The 19,878-nt window shown below is 43.6% G+C and overlaps 1 protein-coding gene and 1 non-coding gene across 16 annotated transcripts in view; both read right to left on the reverse strand.

Moving 5' to 3' along the window:
• The window catches only part of PALM2AKAP2 (PALM2 and AKAP2 fusion), a 471,064-nt gene that overhangs the window by 229,175 nt on the left and 222,011 nt on the right, over nucleotides 1–19,878 (reverse strand). The window lies entirely within an intron of this gene.
• On the reverse strand, nucleotides 17,755–17,859 carry LOC113935159. Its single transcript, XR_003523919.1, has one exon. It is a non-coding gene; the product is annotated as a U6 spliceosomal RNA (small nuclear RNA).

The raw sequence follows: 19,878 nt of genomic DNA on the forward strand, positions 1-19,878 counted from the left end.
TGGCTTGTATCGGGTCCAAAGAAGAAGAATGCCCTTTAAAATATATCCAGAGACTAGTGCTTTTTAGTTGAAGGCCTCTGTCAGAGAGATGATCTGATTGGCCATTTGAAATGGAAACTCTTGGGTACAGAAATAGCACACTGTGTTCCAAAATAATGATTTAAAAACCCCATCTGCCTCTTGCTGGTGGTTTGGCTTATGCAGAGGTGGTGCTGGCCATCTTCCTATTCAGCTGTGGTCCCACCTCTGCTGTTTTCCTACCATTGTCTATGATTTCTGGGTCTGAGGCTAAGGGAGAGTTACCTGCTGGAAGCACAGGAAAACCTCATTGCAATGCTCAACTATAACAGTGCACAGCGGACCAGATTTGTCGTTGATGTAGCACAGACACCTCGGTGTGGGAGATCTCAAAAGAAATACTTTTTGTGTGAATGAGTGAAGGACCACACACCTCCTGGGCACATCGGGGAGTTCTACATTCTCACAAAACCCAAAATATCCCCATAATAACAGTAGTAGACATCTGTGTAATACACAAAGTCCTTTCACAGCAATTAGAGATTGTTTTATTACTATGTTTTCGAGAAGAAAATTGAAAGGAAGGAAAAAAGAGAAATCAGAATTCTGATATCTTTCATGCCACAACTGACTTTCTGCTAAGCCCCTCCTGATTGTTTTAGACCAGTGGGAGGCGGCAGGATATAGTGCAAATGAGCCAGGATTGGGCGTTTGATTAGCCTGGCAATTCCTGGTTGAAACACGGAGTAAACTCTCCGAAAAGTAGACTTTTCGTCTCAGTTTTCTTAGTCTCAGGTCCCTTAGTCTCAGGATGGTTATAATGATGTATACAGAAGAGCTATTTAAGCTATGAAGATTAAATAAGTTAATATTTAAAATATCTCAAAACACTCCCTGCCAGGGAGTAAGTAAGCATTATTTAAAAAAAAAAAAATTGAACCTAAAGACTATTGCTTAAATGTAAGCATTATTAAAAAAAAAAAAATGAACTTAAAGATTATTGCTTAAAGTAAGCACTATAAAAAATTTTGAACTTAAAGACTATTCTGCTAAACACTGCATGGATTACTTTACAAGGCAAATCAAAACATACTATTTAATAGAACAGATTCAAATCCAACTTCTTTCTTAATCATGTAGTTTATGGCCCAGAAGATCTAAGAACTCCCACAGATTTTTTATGTTAAACCAATTTTCCAGAGAATGTAAGTTCTATCATTTGAATGTTAAAAGGGAAATTAATGAATTGGTTATCAGCTTCAAAGATGGTGAAAGTTAAGATTTTGTTTCTCTGTGCATGTGTGTGTACATGTTAAAAAAAAAAAATTCCAGAAAATCTACTTCAAGGTCGCTACGTGCAAAAGGCTTGTGTGTACATGGGAGGCCATCTAGTGGCAGGTGATAGTCATATTCCACAAACTAAGGTAGTATGTTCGGGAATTTGGATAAAGCTTATAGGAGGAAATTGCTGTCATTCTGTAGATTTGGTACTGTGTGGTTATTTGGGACTAGAAATCTCAATATATCAACCCCTCCCAATACAGTGTCCTCCCTTCCACTGAAGGCCAGTCATTGGGCAGACATGGACCCCAAGGCCCATGGCACTTCCCGCTTCTGCAAAGCAGCAGTGAGGCCCTGTAGGCCTGCTCCCTCTCTGAGGCTGTCTTAGCACACGTCTCCAGATCTGCGTGTCCTGGTCCTTTCCTTAGGGAATACAGCCCTTCCCTTAAGGAGGAGCTTTTTCACCTGTACATCTGGTAACCCAGTGACCAGGGCCAGGAATGACATCTAGCCCATGAGGTCAAGCACAAGAACAGGTTCATGAAGTCTGTGAAGTTCCAAGTACAGAGGCTGAGGCTGTGTCATCCCAGGAACCCCAATACCAAACAGAAGGACCTCCACAAAGTATACCCTGGCTAACTGTGAAATTGGGGGGGCTGCCCTTTGTGTGCATACTTGCTCCCCCAAGTTCTCCTCTCATTGGGGCCAGGATGAGGGTATAGCTGTGTTCCCTTTTGGACAAAGAGTTCCACCCAGAGCTAACTGGTCATACGCATCTTGAATTTCCAAGTCCATCTAGGGTCCAGGGCACAGTGAGAATCTAGGGAGAGACAATCAGGCTCTGTGATGAGGTCGTGGGGCCTTCTACTGTGAGTGCTCACTGAGGAGTGACTGAGTAGCTAAGTAAGTTTACAGATGCACTCCACCTGTAGATGAATTAAACTCAGCAGAATTAATGTATATAAAAGAATTAATGATGACATATCTCACTGAACAAAGGACTACAAGCAGGACTATACTTGGGGTGTCCAGCTACTTCACAGCATTAAAGTGATACAGTCCTTCTGGGAGCCAGTGCCAAGTAAAATGAGGTCTGGCTGAACTGACTTCATAGTGAAAGATGCTACTGTTCTGATGACATCCCTCCCATCATGGCTCTACCTCTGGCTAGAGAGAAACAGGATCCACAGAGGACAAACTCTGGGCTGTAAGAAGAGAAAGACAAAAGGATACCAACAGGAGCTGGGGAGCCATTATGTGGTCAGCACTGATTACATACTTTATATATATTAACTAAGTTAAGCCTCACAACTACCAAATGAGATACTTTTATTGATTCCTGCTTTACAGATGGGTTTAAGTAGCTTGCCCAAGGGCCCATGCAATTAATGAGGCGCAAAGCCGAGACTCAGACCAAGGTCAGTCGATGCTGAAGAACATACTCTTTTCACTGCTTCCGTAATAAACACCTCTTCAGCTTTGGAACCCCAGGGGGGAAGAAGAACCCCTGATTAGAACCCCTGGTAGAACTCTATTCAGGCCCAAGATATTGCTGATACTAAAAAAGAAGAAAAAAATGCACAACTGAGCTGGGCTAGAAATGGTTCCAAGATTGGAAGTTTTCCTTCACAGTGCAGCAACGCCTCTCCCTGGGAAGTCTCTAGAGCCCTGGCCAGCCTCTGCAATGCCTCCTCTGGCCCAGGTGTGTGGGAGGATCACGGGATTGTTGAGTGACCAGTTTTATTGGTGCTCTGTGTCCTGGTCCATCCTCTGTTGGTGGACTGTCTTCTATCCTGCTCAAGTCAACCTTAAACTGGCCACCTGCCCAGTTGGTTCCCAGTCTACCCTTGATTCACCTACCCCTCTCTTTCTTTAGTTGCAGCACTGAGCCAGCATCCCACTTTCACCACTGGGTTTATTACAACTCCCCTGCTCTGAAACTTTCAATCATGCTCCACGGCTTCTAGAATAAATTCTAAATCCCTCAGCTTAGCATTCAAAGCCCTCCGTGATCTGGTTCCAGCCTGCTATGCTAGCCTTTTCTGCAGAGCTGCTTCTATAGTTAGGTCTGTGACTATCCTGTCTTCAAAGAGATGGCAGATCCCATGCAGAAGGACCACCCATGACTGGCCATGCCTGGACCGTTGCTTCTGACAAAGAGAGTGGCTCTGTGATAGAAGCAACTGTTACTTCCTCCCTGTTTCCACACACCCTTCTCTTTGCAGGGAGGGACAACATATCAGAGATAGCGACAACCTCCAAATGGAACCAGGCCCCCTTCAGCTGTTTACAACAGGTGGTTGAGCTGTGAAGAGCCAAATGAGCTTGGTTAAAATGCAGCATCCACGGGCGCCTGGGTGGCTCAGTCATTAAGTGTCTGCCTTCGGCTCAGGTCATGGTCCCGGGGTCCTGGGATCGAGCCCATCAGGCTCTCTGCTCCACGGGAAGCCTGCTTCTCCCTCTCCCACTCCCCCTGCTTGTGTTCCTTCTCTCACTGAGTCTCTCTCTCTCAAATAAATAACATCTTTAAAAAAAAAATGCAGCATCCACGACAACCAGCTGACCTTGCCAGTTAAGCTCCATTCCAGCAGGCCTGTGGCCACGGTCTCTAATGATTGCATCATCCAGTAGCTCAAGCCCAGCTCTAGAGCTGGGATCCGACATGAGGCTGAAAGGGGCCAAGGCCTCACTGAGGTCAAGGAAGGGCCCCCATTTTCCAGTCTGCTTATATCTAATAATATCCATGAGCATTTGCTCCATCTCAATGGCAGCCATTCAGCGCCCATCCTAACACTTCTTCATAGCTTGTTTCCTACGAGCCTGGAATTTCCTCCTACTGAATTGAGGCCTATTAAATTCGACCTAGTATCTTTCATTCTCGAGAAGTGGAACCATAATTGCTTTACAACATTCAGGTGTTAAAGATTCTGGGTTAGGACCATAGTGTACTGTCTAGAGTCAAAGTTAACTCTCTCTGGGTGATAAATACTTCTTGGAAGGGGACCTTCTAACATCAAATGATGGGACTCAAGACCAATAGAAACCTAAGTCCAGAAGCTTCTGGAGATCTCTGAATACCCAACGTTAAGGGTCTTTGAAGAGTTGTCTTCCATTATAACTGAATGGATTATAAATCTCTTGAGGGTAGCAATGGTGTCTATCTTCATTTGTCTATCTCTAACTTAGCTTGGCCTCCAACATAAACATTCAGTAAGTTTATTGAATGAATGCATCAGTCTTAGAAATCCCACTGGAGAGAAAGCCCAAATCCTAAGGCCCTCAGTGATATTCCTTTCTCTGAACATCTACTATCTTGAGAACAGGTATAATGTATCCTAGCACCTGTCATATGCATATACCATCCATTAGGCACCTAGACTGTTAGATTCACAAAGGCAGGGGAGAGGACTCCATCCTCTTTTCTATAATTCCAACACCTTACCACTGCTAGGTATGATGCTCAATGAACATATATTTAATAATCTTGTTCCAAATGAATATTATGTCAACCACTATAGAGCAATCAGTTGTGAGCATGGATGTTTGTTCACAGCAGTACTTGTCCATACTTCTAGGTAAATGAAAGCCTTATCAAGAAAATAGTCTTCTTCCTTTAGTTTATGTCATGATTACATGTCAATCAAAGGAATAGAGACAAAGGCCCAAGTTGCAGTTGGAAATGCCTGTGCAGAGAGAAATATTACTAGGACTTATTCTCAGAGTAACTGGGTGTGTCACTTTACTACCTTCATTCTCTTCTTCCTCCTACCAGTAAATATAAGCAAAAGCCCTTTGTCCCAGGCAGTGTGCTTGGATCTGTGAATACAAAAGTAAACACTACACTCTCTTCACCTTCAGGAAGCCAAAGCTGGAGGAGAACAGAGTGAAAAAACAACCTCATGTGTGCTATGATACAGCAAGTTCAGGGCTAAAAATGCCCATGGGAGACACTGAACCAGTGTTCAGGGCTCAGGGAAAGTAGAGTCTTAACTGAGGCCTGAGAGGTCAGTAGGAGTTAGCCAAGTAGAGAGGAGGTGATGAGTGTTCTAGGCAGAAGGGATAGCATGTATAAAGAACTTGACCCAGAGAGAGCTTCGTACCTCCAAGGAACTGCAGAGAGTACTGGGGTGGCCAGCAATGCGAGGAAGAGGAGGCAATTATGGGAGATAAGGCTGGAGAAGTAGGCAGAGGCCATATCATAAATGGCTCTCTAAGCCATATTTAGGAGTTTGGACTTTATCTTAAAGTCCAAGGGGAATGCGTGAATGTTTTTAAACTGGAGAGTGGTGCCATCAGATATAAATTCTGCAAGATACTTCTGGTGGCTGGGTGGAGTTTGGGTTAGAAGGACACAATGCCAGAAGCAGAGCGATGGGGTGAGAGGGTGTTGCAGCAATCCATGTGAAAGACAATGGTGGCCTGGACTGGTGTCACGGAGGTGGGCACAGAAAAGAGTGGAAGGATTCCAGAAATACTTGTGAAATAAAATTACCGAATAGCTATGGGGTCAAAAGGGGTAGAGGAATCAAGGATGGTGCCCTGGTTTTAGACTTGGGTAACTGGGGGCTCAGTGGTGCTTTTCCATGAAACAAAGAACCAAAGAGAGGGAACAAATTTGAGAAAGTAAACAGTTCAATTTTTGACATGTTGAGCTTTAGGTGTTTTGGGGAGATCCAAATGGATACAGACAGGAGGTGGGTGGATAGCCCGGAGGGGGGAAAAGTGGGATGAAAAAACGCATTTCAAAAGCCATGGAAACAGATGATACCGCTAAGAAATAGCTGTTCCAAAGTCAGCTACACATTCCTAGGCTCTTTCACGTGGATTGTCTTGTTTTTACCAAGACTCCTAAAATTTAATCTATCGATGGACTGTTAAAAGGTACAATAATTCAACAAGCAATGTTGAGTCTGTCCTAATAAAGGAAACACTGATTGGCTTCTATGAATGTGAACATAAACAAATCCAGGCAAAAGATATTTCTAACATATATAAAAGCAGAACCATGAATTTAGCACTCTGCAAAACGTGTCTTCAAATAGCTCAGAAAGAGAGGACTTTTGAGATGTATGTCCTCATCTCTAAAATGGTATGGAAAGGAAACTTGAAGAACGGGAGTGTGTATGCACCTTTGTGTGCATAGGTGAAATTGTACTTTTACTTGGAATGTTGGGAGCTTGACCTTGATATATTGCTATGACCTGGGGAAAGTATGAAGGATATAATTGTTGCCAAGGAAGTAAACCTCTTTGTTTAAATTCTTTTTTTAAAAGGTGTATCCATATGAATTCTCTTTAGAAATCAGAGACAGCCACAGACAGATTTCATAGGACATGTAAGTAAATTGAATTTTACCCTATTAAATCACAATTTTTTTGGTTTGTTAATGCAATTACCTATATTTTAATGCAAATCCCCATACTCCCAAAATTAAAGGACACTTCATCTCAACAGTAAGTGGACCCCTCTTCACCCCCCCGTCTTACTGAATGAACTGGTAGCAAACACAGTGGAATTTTGGTGAGAGATGAGCAGAGTGAGGCATGAAGGTCACCTCTAAAATGGCAATGTGGAATCTTTCCCACTCCCCTTCCAAAAGAAGAAACCACAACTGTGTATCTATACTTCTTTTTATATTGAACACAATGAGTAGGATTTGGAAAATGACTGAGAATCAAATGAAACGCCTCTCTAATAAATGGATAGTGAAAATACTTGGTCTGAGAATCCTTCCATTTGCTTAAAGCAAACACAGGCTTTGGGTCATGATAGATAATGTCAGCTACCGTCACCGCTAGATCCTATTTTGAGCATTTTACATGTGTTACCTCCTTAGATGCTCACAGTTCTCCAAGTATGTGCTATGAATATTTCCATCTTATAGATGAGGAAACTGAAATACAAAATATTAAGTAACAAGTCCGAGACCATCAGAGGAGGGGAAGTGAAGGTTCGAAACCAGTGAGAATGTTTGCTGTTGTCCCCACACCACTCTGTCTCTCCTGTGAAGGATGCTAGGTTGGCCTCAGGGCTCTGTGCTAAAAGGTTGAGTGGTGAATATTTAAACCTTGTGGAAAATCCACATCACCTGTTATTAGCATGGGATTCGCATCTAAGGAGTGGCAAAAAGAACTTGGAGCTAATTACTAAGTGAAGCAAAAGCTGGCTGGGGAAAATTCTAGTTAGGGCATTTGAAAGCCAGTAAAATTATACCATCTGAAGAAAAGCCTGAGGACATCTTAATAATGTTCTTTATCAGAACTGCATCTGGCTCCGCTTGACATCGGACACACTTAGAACCAAAGTGCCGCCATCCTTGAGATATGAGGATGTCCCTTCTGACTCCACCTGTAGGGACTGTGCCTTGAGGAAGCCATACTTCCTCCCTGCCTGACTCCATTAATATTATCGTGACCATGGCAGCACTTGCCAAAGGAAAAGCCACTTAACTGCAGAACCTCCTTTGCCTTCTTGAAAAATAGGAGAAATGTGCATCACTTAGAAATGGTGGAAGTGTAGTCCTACTTGAAGGCAGAGGGCTGAACAAGCCAAATGACAAGGGTCTCCCCCCCTGGCTCCACATGATTTATTTAAACCATGGAAAGTCTTCCAGAATGAAGAGCCAAGTTTTACTTCTGCCTTCCCAGACCCATTTTTAGCCTGACAAAAATTTTTAGGATGTCCCCAAGGAGAGCAAATTTTATTGTTGTTCCTATTTACAGATTCAGCTGGGACATTAACTGATTTTTCTCAAGATCACAAACCACAAACCAAACTGGGTGGCTAACACTAAAATGTCAGTGTCTTAGATTCCCATCCTTTGCTTTAACAGAGCAGACCACAGCACCAGCAGATGACCCTGTACGGAAGGCTTGAGTTGTGCTTGTAAACCGGCTGCACCCGAGAAAACCATATCATTTTGGGGTATTAATTTGGAATTTGTGACTCCTTGTTAGGGGCTGAAATTTGCTTTTGCATTGGCTACAGGAAAAGAGTGGCAGCTTTGAAAGACCACCGGGGACCCAGGTTTAGTTCCAGTTTACTAGCTGGCTGGGTCATTCTGAGAGTCCTGTGGTCTGCCCTGGCCTCAGGTTCTTCACCTTTAAGGTGAGAAGTGTGGGGAGGGGCCATTCTCAGGACTTTCCAAGTTCTTTTCTAAATCTAAAGATAAATGATGCACAAAGATGGCAATGGCAATATTTAAACATTTAGGCAAAACATGTGGTTTGGAGGCACATCATCTCTCTGCCATCTGGGTTGGGGCAGAACTTCTCAGACTCTCTGTGGTCAGGGACTAGGGTTTTACACCCCCCAACCCCTCACACACCGGCACTCACACCTGGCTCATGATGCATGTCACTCACCATGGGATTGAGACAACACCCAAACCGGTCTGTTTGGTGAGACAGGTCCACTGATCAACCCCCTTGGTTGCCATGGCAATGTCAAATTGCTATTAAAGTTTCCAAACTGGCAATTTCTGTCCTTATCTTGTCATAGACCGATAATGAACAGTTGTCTGACCAGAAGCAGTCCATGCACCATACTTTGAACAACACTGGGTTTAGCCATTTTTCTGGAACAAAGCAAGTCTCCTAGGACCTGAGGAGGGCATCACTCAGACAACCCAGATAATTTTTTTTCTTTTTAAAGATGTATTTATTTATTTTAGAGAGAGAGAGACAGCAATGGGTACGCACGAGCAGGAGAGGCAGAAGGAGAGGGAGAGAATCTCAAGCAGACTCTCTGCTGAGCGTGGAGCCTGATGCGGGGCTCGATCTCACAACCATGAGATCCTGACCTGAGCCGAAACCAAGAGTCGGACACTTAATGGACTGTAGCACCCTGGTGCCCCGAATTTTTTTTTTAAATAAGCAACTGGAAAGCACAAAGTACCTTTTATTTATTTATTTTTTTAAATAACCTGCTGAGATAACTCCTCCTCTCACCCTATTCAACCAGGTCTGCCCCACAACTGATCTGGATTCCCAAATCCATCTATCATATTGTCCTATTTCTTCTGCCCTTGGAGTTGTTCTTTATCTTCCTCCAGTGTAGCTGACAGCTCCTGGGCAGGCTGAGCAGCCCCAGCATTCCTGCTGAGGGCCTCAGGGTAATAGACAGGAGCTGATCACAGGGCAGGAGGGAACCCAAGAGGCAAGAGACAGGCAGCTGCCCTGGGGACAGAAGGTGCTTCTCACACTTGTAAGGCAGAGCCACTCCACTTTCAGGGCTGTGCTCCCAGCCCCCTTCCCTCCACTGCCCTGGACCTGTCAGCGGTGAGGGCCGGAGCTTCCAAGTCACCGCTGGACTCGCATGTCCGGTGGCAGCTGACCTCTGAAACAGTGTGCTAGGCTTGGGGAGGGGGGTGGCATCCCTCTCAGCTGTTTCTGAAAGTGGAGAGGGGGTCTGGTAAAATCAAACAATTGGGATTATTTACATTTGGTACATTGTCACATCATTCTTTCATTTTTATAATAAAAGCTGGGGTCTATTGGGTACCAAGTCCTAGATCCTTCTAAGCACTCTGCATATATTAATTTAACCACCACCACGACCCAGGAAAGTTCATCTCATTACTGTTATCTCATTTTTGTAGAAGAGGAAACTGAAGTAGAGAGAAGCTAGAGGAACTTGCCTAAGATTTCACAGGCAGCAAGGGCAGTCCCTGGATTTGAACCCAGCAAGTGTAATCCTGATGCTCGTGCCCAAAACCATGGCTCTGTACCGTCTCGACATGGAAATGTTGGTTTTGAATCTCATGACAATCCTATGGATGATCTAAGGCTGATGCAGATCAATTAAATAGAAAAATATTTATTGAGCAACCTACTAGACTTCCTGCAGTATTCTGGGCACTTGAGATACACATAGTGGGTATAGTGTGTTGAATGGTTATAGGCTATGTCCACACCCTAACCCCTGGAACCTGAGAATGTGACCTTATCTGAAAAAAAGGGTCACTGCAGATGCATTAATTTAAGGATTTTGAGATGAGCTCATCTGATATTATCTGGATGGACCCTATAATGACAAGTGTCCTTATAAGAGACAGAAGAGGAGAAAACATAGGGAGAAGACAAGGCCATAAGAAGACAGAGGCAGGGATGGGAGGGATGCAGCAACAAGCCAAGACTCACTTGGAGCCTCCAGAAGCTGGAAGAGGCAAGGAAGGATCCTCCCCTAGAGCTTTTGGAGGGAGCACAGCCCTGCAGACACCTTGATTTTGGACTTCTGGCCTTTAGAACTGTGAGCAAATAAGTTTCTGTTGTCTTAAGCCACCAAGTTTGTGGTAATTTGTTACAGCAGCCTCAGAAAACTAAAATGGGGAGGGGCGTAACCAATAAAGTCCTTGTTCTCATAGAATTTACATCCTAGCTAAGAACCAACAGAATGGAATGGAATGGAAAAAGAGAAAACCACTGGTCTAACAGCTGAAAAGCATTTCTCCTCAAACATCTCCTTCTCCAGGAAGTCTTGTCTGCACTCCCTAACTCGAGTGTGAAGTACCCCCCTCCTTATAGGCTCCTCTAGATCCTTTTAGAACTTCCATGATCAGACCTTTCCCACCATTGTGCAATTGATGGTTCCCATGTACAATTCTGTGTTCCCCAGCTGCCTATATAAAGCTTCATGTCCATCTTGTCTGGATTCACCCAAGATCATGTGAGAATGGGAGAGACTGGAAATACCCTGATGACCAACAAGAAGGAATTGTGTGGAGACCAAGAAGAAGGCAGGGCCACTGTGCATGTTCATCCAGCTTGTTTCTGCCCAAGGACACCAGCTGAGGGAGCAAAGCAGGCTGGAATCCACCCAGTGTCTTTCCAAGTGGTAGCCCACTGACATCAAGAAGTAGAGTCTAATGAAATCTTGCCATTTGGAACAACGTGGATGGAACTAGAGGGTATTATGCTAAGCAAAATAAGTCAGTAAGAGGACAAATACCATATGACTTCACTCATGTGGAATTTAAGAAACAAAATATGAACATAGGGGAAGGAAAGGAAAAATAAAATAAGATAAAAACAGAGAGGGAGACAAACCATAAGAGACACTGAACTCTCGGAAACAAACTGAGGGTTGCTGGAGGGGAGGTGGGTGGGGGGAAGAGATAATTGGGTGATGGGCACTCGATGTAATGAGCACTGGGTGTTATATGCAAATGATGAATCACTAAATTCTACTCCTGAAACTAGTAATACAGTATATTTTAACTAAATAGAATTTAAATAAAGAATATTAAAAAGAGAAAACACTTCTTTTTTCATGAAAGATGTTAGTTGAATGGTGCTCTCTTAAAAAAAAAAAAGTAAAGTCTAATTTTCCTCTCCTTGAGTCTGAGCTGGCTTTAGTGGCTCAGGTGAAACCAGTAAGACACAGTAGAGGCAATGCTATGGGACTTCCAAGGGGCCAAGACAGAAGACGTCTTGCAGCTTCCAGCTGGGTCCCTTGCAATGCTTGCTCTCCGGACACTCCCCCTTGGGGTGCTTCCTGCCAGAACCCAGCTGCCATGTGCTGAGAAGGCCAAGCCCGTGGAGGCTTAGTCCCAGCCATTGAGTCACTCTAGCTCAGGCCCCAGACATGCAAGTGAAGAAGTCTCCAAGTGAGTTCAGCATGCAGCTCAAATTGAGTCACCCCTAGCCTTTGGCGTTTTCCCAGCTGAGGCACCACATGTTGCAGAGACGAGGTGAGTCATCCCCACTGCTCAAATTCCTGACTTAGAATCCAAGAGCACAATACAAACAAACAAAGAGCAGAAGCAGACCCATCAATACAGGGAACAAGCTGATGGTTGCCAGAGGGGGGTTGGGGCGATGGGAAAAATGGGTAAAGGGGTGTAGGAGACACAGGCTTCCAGTTCTGGAAAGACTATGTCATGAAAATAAAAGGCACAGCACAGGGGACAGAGACAATGGCGCTGTCATCATGCTATATGGTGACAGATGGCAGCTACACTTGAGGTGAGCAGAGCATAAGGCATCGAGAAGGTGAATCACCATGTTGTAGTTCTGAAACTAATGTAACATGTGTGTCAATGATACTTAAGTAAAAAAAGAATCCATGAGCACAATAAACCTGAATTATTCATTCTGCAAATATAACTGCACATGTGTTCCAAATGGGCTAAGAATAGGTTCTCAAAAAGGGGACAGGAAGAAGGATGTAGACAAATCCCTCCTCAGAGATGTGCCCCAACATAACTCCCCTGTGACTGTGCACCCTTCCCTCTCCCTTGGCCTGAAGTCCCCATTGCTGCTGTGTACAGCGTGGGGAAGAGAGCCAAAGAGTCCCTGATGGCAGAAGTTGCTGTCAGGGTGGAAGGAAGAAGGGGAATGTGAGTTTGTTAGGGGACTGGAACCCTAGAATGGGATTGGGTCCATACACTGATGGACTCTCATTTGCTGTGGTGGCGAGCCCGAGTGTGGAGGTGAGGGAAGGAGAACCTGGCAGGGCTGGTGGACTCAGGACTTGCTGGACTTGCTGGACTTGCTGGACTTGCTGGGACAAGTCCCAAGCAGCCTCTGGTCCCACTAAACTCTTCTCTGGGGCCTCAGCCATGAAAAGAAGGGGCTACAAAGCAAGGGTGTGCCTAGGAGATTGACTTGGCTCCAGGCCCCGGCCGTGGAGTGTCAAGCAAGCCTGCCTACACACGTCTGCTTCCCACCCGGGTCAGAGCCTGCATGCCTCTCCATGGCTGCCAGGCTACAGCCCCCAGACTCCATGGTCATGAAGCCATGTTATAAGATCACAGATGGTCCTCGCTGTTAAGGATCTGAGAGACCATCCCCTGCCTTCACAATGCACAATGTGGAGGACAATACCAACAGGACATTTGATGTCTTTGTTTCATCAAGAATATAGAGAGGTTACAAGTGATCATATTATCAGCTACGGGGGTGGAAAAGTACGATTTTTCAGAGGGGAAACTTTCTGTAGAGGGGAGACCTGAGGCATGGCATTCGTAGGCCAAAAAGCCTGGGGCCAGCCACCAAGAAAGGTGACTTTGCACAATGTCTTCTAAGGGCTGGAAAAGGCAAGCATTCCCCAAATGTGGCTCTTATGTAGTCTCAGTGCGTGGACAAAATTCTCCTATTATTTTCATAATTATGCATACTTTAAACCAAATTTACCTGATCAATAATGAGGCAATTATAATGGAGCCCACAAAAACCGAATAAGGTTAAGATGTTTGGGATCTCACGGTAGTGAGAAGTAGGCGTTTCCAACTGCTATTACTAAGATACACCCAGGCGATATTGCTGTGCTGAATGCAAGAAGAGAGTGTTTCCTTCCTGACCTGTCCCAGCTTCCAGAACTGACCACAAACCATAAGCATTCACATTTCAGAGTCTGTGAAGAGGGACTTTTCTATGTGGTGCCAGAGAGCAGGGACAGAGAACCGGTGGAAATTGCAGGGAACATCACTTTTCATCCCAAAGGAGGATCCTTTGTAATAATGAGAGTTGTTCCAATGTGGACTTGGGTGTTACTTTGTGAGGAAGTGAGATCCCTGTCACTTTCAGCCTCGGGGAGGGACTATGTATGGATTCCCACTCACTGGGTTCATTGCAAATTCAAGTGTTAGACAGGAGTTGATCCGGATTACACCTCCGTTATGTATGCTCTAAGATTCTACGGTTTTATGAGCTGTCATAAAATCACTGCCTTTGCAAAATCAGTGCAGCGTTGGATGCAAAAAAAAAAAAAAAAAAAAGGAAGAAAGAAAGAAAAAGGCCATCGTTTCTTTTTAACTCAGAACTGACTTTCATGGTTCAGTGCTTGAGAGAAGCCTTACACTACAAGCACCTGAAACACTTATGTCATTCTGCACTGAAAATCATGAATGTTATCTTCATAAATCTTTCCCCCCGGTTATATTGAGAAATAATTGACATATGTCACTGTATGAGCTTCAGGTGTACTGCATAATGGCTTGATTTACATATATTGTGAAATGATCACCCTAATGGGTTCAGCTAACATCCATCTTCTCATACAAGAAAAAGAAAAGAAAGAAGAAAAAAGGAAAAATATTTCTCCTTGTGATGAGAACTCTTGGGATCTACTCTCTTAATAACTTCCCTATATATCCTACAGCAGTGTCAGCTGTCTACACTACATGTCTACACTATATCCCAGTACTTATTCAGCTGCAAGTTTGTACCTTTGGACCACCCTCCTCCAATTTCCCCTTCCTCCCCGCCCTCCGCCTCTGGTAACCACAAGCCTAATCTCTTTTCTGATAAGTTTTGGGGGTTTTTTGTTTTGTCTGGGGTTTTTTTGTTTGTTTGTTTGAAGATTCCATGTATAAGTGAGATCATACAGTATTTGTCTTTCTCTGACTTATTTCACTTAGCATAACATCTTCAAGGTCTATCTATGTCATCACAAATGGTAGGATTTCTTCATTTTTTTATGGCTGAATAATATTCCATTGTAGAATAATAGTCCATATATGTTTTATCACATTTTCTTTATCCACTCATCCATCAATAGACTCTTAGGTTGTTTCCATGTCTTGGCTATTATAAAAGTGCTGCTATGAACATGGGGTGCAGATAGCTTTTTTTTTGAGAGAGAGAGTGCGTGTGCACAAGAGTGGGTGGGGGCCAGGGAGGCGCAGAGGGAGAGGAAGAGAGAGAATCTTAAGTAGGCTCCACGCCCAGCACGGAGCCCAACATGGGGCTCGACCTCACAGCCCTGAGATCATGACCTGAGCCAACATCAAGAGTCAGACGCTTAACCGACTGAGCCACTCAAGTGCCCCGTGCCGATATCTTTCTGAGTTAGTGTTTTCATACCCTTTGGATATATTCCCAGAAGTGAAACCGCTGGATCATTTGGTAGCTCTATTTTTAATTTTCTGAGTAAACTCCATACTGTTTTCTACCAATTTACAACCCCACCAACGGCACACAAGGGTCCCGTTTTCTCCATATCCATGCCAACATCTGTTCTCTCTTGTCTTTTTGCCACATACATCTTTTTAGGGTTCCGGGTTCTCAAGCTCCTTGATGGGGTGATTTTATCTTAGTATCAACACCTATAATTCCAGGCTTTAGCATAGTGCTTCTTAGCTGGGGGCTATTTTGGCCCCAGGGGACATTTAGTAATGCTTGGAGACATTTCTGATCGTCAGAGGGGGGTGGGAGGGCGCTACTGGCATCTCCTGGGTAAAGGCCAGGGATTCTGCTAACAATCCTGCAATACGCAGGGCAGCCCCCACAACAAATAATTCTCCAGACCCAAACGTCACTAGTGCTGCTATTGAGAAACCCTGTCCCAGAAGTATGGAGGAGAAGACAATAACAAAAGCACCACTCTTACTTATTGACAACCTACTGTACTTGGCACTTCACAAAAGCTTATGATCTGTACAACAGCTCTTCAAGATGGGCATTGCTATTGCCAGGGTACAGGGCTCAAGTCCAGAGAGTTACACTGTGTCTAAGATCAAACAGCTTGCAAATGCAGAACTAGGTCTCGAACCCAGTCAGTCAGACTCGAAGGGCAAGGTTCCTCATCAGTATGCCGGGAGCCTCTGACATCATTACACACTGGTTGCAGCAGAGACTTAGGCTATATACAGTCAAGAAAGTGCACTCAGGAGTAAAGGGCTTCCGAAAGAGACAAAAGAACCAAGCCTAAAACGGAGCCTGTACTTCCAGACAGAACCTGAAGGGGCAGCCTCCCGAACTATTTGACCACTCTCAATGGCCCCCAAGCCCAACCCCTTGGGCGGGAGTCTGGGCAAGTTTGCTACACTGCTTCCTGAGGAGACGCTGGGGGCTGAGGAGGGAGGAGCAACCACCTGCATCATGAGGTGAACTTCAGTGTGATTTCTGGGTGACAAACATATCACATGTCTCAAAAATTTTGACCTTAAAATAACTTTTGTTCAGATTTTTGAGAATGTGCTTTGGAGTTAGACGGAGCCCAGTTGAAATATCCATTTTTCACTCTTTGTTGTTGTTGTTGTTGTTGTTTTAAAGTAGGGTCTACGCCCATCGTGGCCCTTGAACTCACAACCCTGAGATCAAGAGTCACATGCTCTATCTACCAACTGAGCCAACCCTTCACTTTTCCACTTATTAATGGGGTTGTTTGGGGCAACAAGTTACTTTATCTTCTAAGCCTCAGTTCTCCCAACTGTATTATGGGCATTCACGTCATCACCACGGCTTCATGGGAGTATTATGAGGATAAAAAACAAGAAAATGAATGAATGAAGTGGAGGCCAAAAAGCTAGGGACCCAGAAGCAACTAAGAGACCAATGAATATTAGATGATATAGCGATGCCACTATATCACTGTATGGTTTATAGTATAGAGAGTTTTATTATGGTGAAACAAAGAGAATGGGAAGGAGAACAGGGCTGGATTGCCAGACGTGGCTGTGCGGGGTGGGGCTGCAGGCCGAAGTGCACAGATGTGGACTGCCCATGTGAGTGCTCCATACTCTGTACCCTGCTGTGGAAGAACAGTGCATCATGGAGTCAAAAATAACAAGTATGAAGGACAGAATGAATCCTAAGCAAGTGTCCTTTGTGATTTCAATGAACATTTCTGTGGTTGCCTTTTCTAGAACAGTTATTTGTGGATGGCTGTCATCCTGTTGGTTGCCAAAAATCCCATCATGTAACACACACATGCTTCTGCCTAATGTCTCCATTAGGAGTTTAGGAGTTTAGGAGTTTAGGAGTTTAGTTTAGGAGTTTCCTAAGAAACTCCACATGCTTCTCCAAATGTCTTTGGAGAAGACTCCAAAGTCTTCTGCTTTGAGCCTCTTAAGAATGTGGAAAACTAAGTGAATTCTGGTATCCGTCAGAGACCAACAGAAGCACTCCAGGAATCTTAATCCAGAAGCAGAAATGAGCCAGTCCACTTGCATCTTTAACTTTTTTTTTAAGCGTTGCAATGCCTCTCTCTAGGTTAGTAGCTGGGACTTCAATATTTTATTTAATCAATATTTGATGGGACATATTTTAGAACTGACAGCTGATCAGATGAATTAGTCATTGCGGTGATGAGTCAGTGATTCACACATGGGGCTTTTGTCTCCTGAGGACTTCACCTCTTTCCCCAATTCTGCCCTATCTCCACAAGCACTTCCTTCTACAACAGTAGCATTTCTCCACACAGGTATATTTGCTCAGAAAAGGGTCTCTATTCAACTTCCCAAATTTGAGACCCTTAGAATACCAGAGCTGGAAGATCCTGAGAGACTTTTCGCTGAAAAGATGAGGAAACTGAGACCAGAGAGAGAGAGAGCCTTGCCCGGAGTCACACAGCAAGTTAACAACAGTGCTAGAATTAATACCCTGGCTTTAGAACAGCTTGTCCCATTTTCATTTACTACTCCCTGAAGTTTCTCCTCTTCACTGGGGTAATTCCAAGGTGGGGGGAACAAATTTCTCCCATATTTCTCACTAGTCAGAGAAAGTTAAGAACATTATATTTCAAAGCTTCACAAATTTGCGTGTCATCCTCATGCAGGGACCATGCTAATCTTCTCTAGATCATTCCACTTTTAGTGTATGCACTGCCGAAGCGAGCACTAGAACACTGTATTTCAAACATCTGAATAAAACCTGATGAAATTAGAAAGAGAATCTTAAGTGGGAAAATCACAGGGCAAGCAGCAAGACTTGATGACTGGAGCAGATATGAAGTTGACAAGGCTAGCGTGGATCTAATTGCCAGAAGTCTCCAAGAGTATAAATGTGAGGTCCATGTGTGGTCCCAGGGACCCATCACACCCAGTGACAATATGGACAGCAGTTGACCATGGGACCAAGCCAGAAACAATCCCTTTGGGCTTTCTCAATATGGCACTCCAATAGGAAATAAAGCATACAGAAGATACGACATTTGAAATAAAAAAAAAAGAGAGAGATCTTTGTGCAGATTTTGCTTTCAACAATGCTGACCATATTTAGCTAATTTTACTTTTGTTTTCTAGAGAGCCAAAAATATAATGAATAGACTGGGCTATCCTGACATTGCCCAGGGAAAAGTTGTGCAAAAAAAATGACCATCTATTTATCCACTGTAGGGACCAGTTCTCTCCTTCCTTTCCCACTGCTGTGATGTAATCACTGCAGTTCTACTGTGCTCTTAGTTAATTACATTTTATTTGTGGTCTATTCTTTTTCCATTTACAGAAATCTTTCTTGAACCTGACGGTGATTTACACAGATGATCAGGAGCACTCTTTAAAAAAGCATAAATTCCAGGGCTCCTCACATGGGTCACTGAATCCAAATTTTCTGGAAAAAGTCCTGGGAATCTATATTTTTTAAAAAAGCTTCCCAGGTGATTCTAATGCCCAGGATTTAATAGTCTAGTTCCTTCCTCCCTCCCTCCGTCTCTCCTTATGTGCTGCCTTCAAAATCTAAGCACCACATATAACGTTCTTGGAAGAGAGACAATATTCTTCATTCCAAACAACCACCAATTTACAAATAACACTTTGGTAAAAGACATGCCTGGAAACCTGGAATTCGTTGTATGACTACTGGCACTATAAAGAATTGTAGACTCAGGAATGGAAATATGGTCATGTTCTTTCCTCCTGAAGATATCTAAGGAAAGAGACACGTTTAAGTGCAAATTCTCATGCTTTATTTGAAGTCTTTATTATATTCAGACTTCAAGAATTGATTAATATTAACTTAGTTAATATTAATTAAATATTCAGACATAAAGAATTAGGACATGGCCTAAATCCGACCTACACTGAGGTCCTGAGTTAGGGTGCTATTACCATTTCTTTCTCCAAACTTAAATGACACAGATGTCCCTTAATCTGTCCTTGTATGCATTCTCCCGGCTTTTTGATTACTATTCTCTATTGTTCCTTCAGGTTCTTCAAGCTACTTTTGGTTCACCAGCAGGGACTAAAATACCTTCAGGGCACAACGGTACTAATCAACTTTATGGTTTGAAAACAGTTTGCCCTTTTTTTTTTTTAAGGTTTTTTTTTTTTTTTTTTTTTTTTTTTTTTTTTTTTTAGCGAGAGTGAGAGGGCTGAGGCAGGACAGAGGGAGGGGAAGACGGAATCTTAAGCAGGCTCCACACACAGCGTGGAGCCTGACATGCAGCTCCATCTCACATGAGATCATGACCTGAGCTGAAATCAAGAGTCGGAGGCTTAACCGACTGAGCCACCTGGGCGCCCCATGCGTATCTCTTTAGGAGAATTTATTTTACTACTCAGGAGTGACTTAGATTAGTGGACTCAAATCTAAAGATCTAAAGATTGATATTCTGATTCAAACAAAGAAAGCTCCCTTTAGAATTCCTTTATTTGGTGGTTCTTCTGCATTTGATCTGTAGCCAGTTTCTGGGATTCCTATTATATAAAGATCAGAATCTGAATTTGATTTCAACGCCATTCCTGTTTTCTCTCATTCTCTTCTCCCTGTCCCTCTGAATTCTCAAGATTTTTAGCTCATCTTCCTCCTCATGAATTTGCTTTTCTATACTTTCGCTAATGCTTGCAGTTTTCTCTTGAACAATCATGCTTCTGGAAGAGTGAATTATTAGCCCCCATTCTCATCCTTCCCTACATCT

This window comes from Zalophus californianus, chromosome 13 (genome assembly GCF_009762305.2).
Source record: "Zalophus californianus isolate mZalCal1 chromosome 13, mZalCal1.pri.v2, whole genome shotgun sequence".
In the NCBI taxonomy this organism is placed as follows: domain Eukaryota; kingdom Metazoa; phylum Chordata; class Mammalia; order Carnivora; family Otariidae; genus Zalophus; species Zalophus californianus.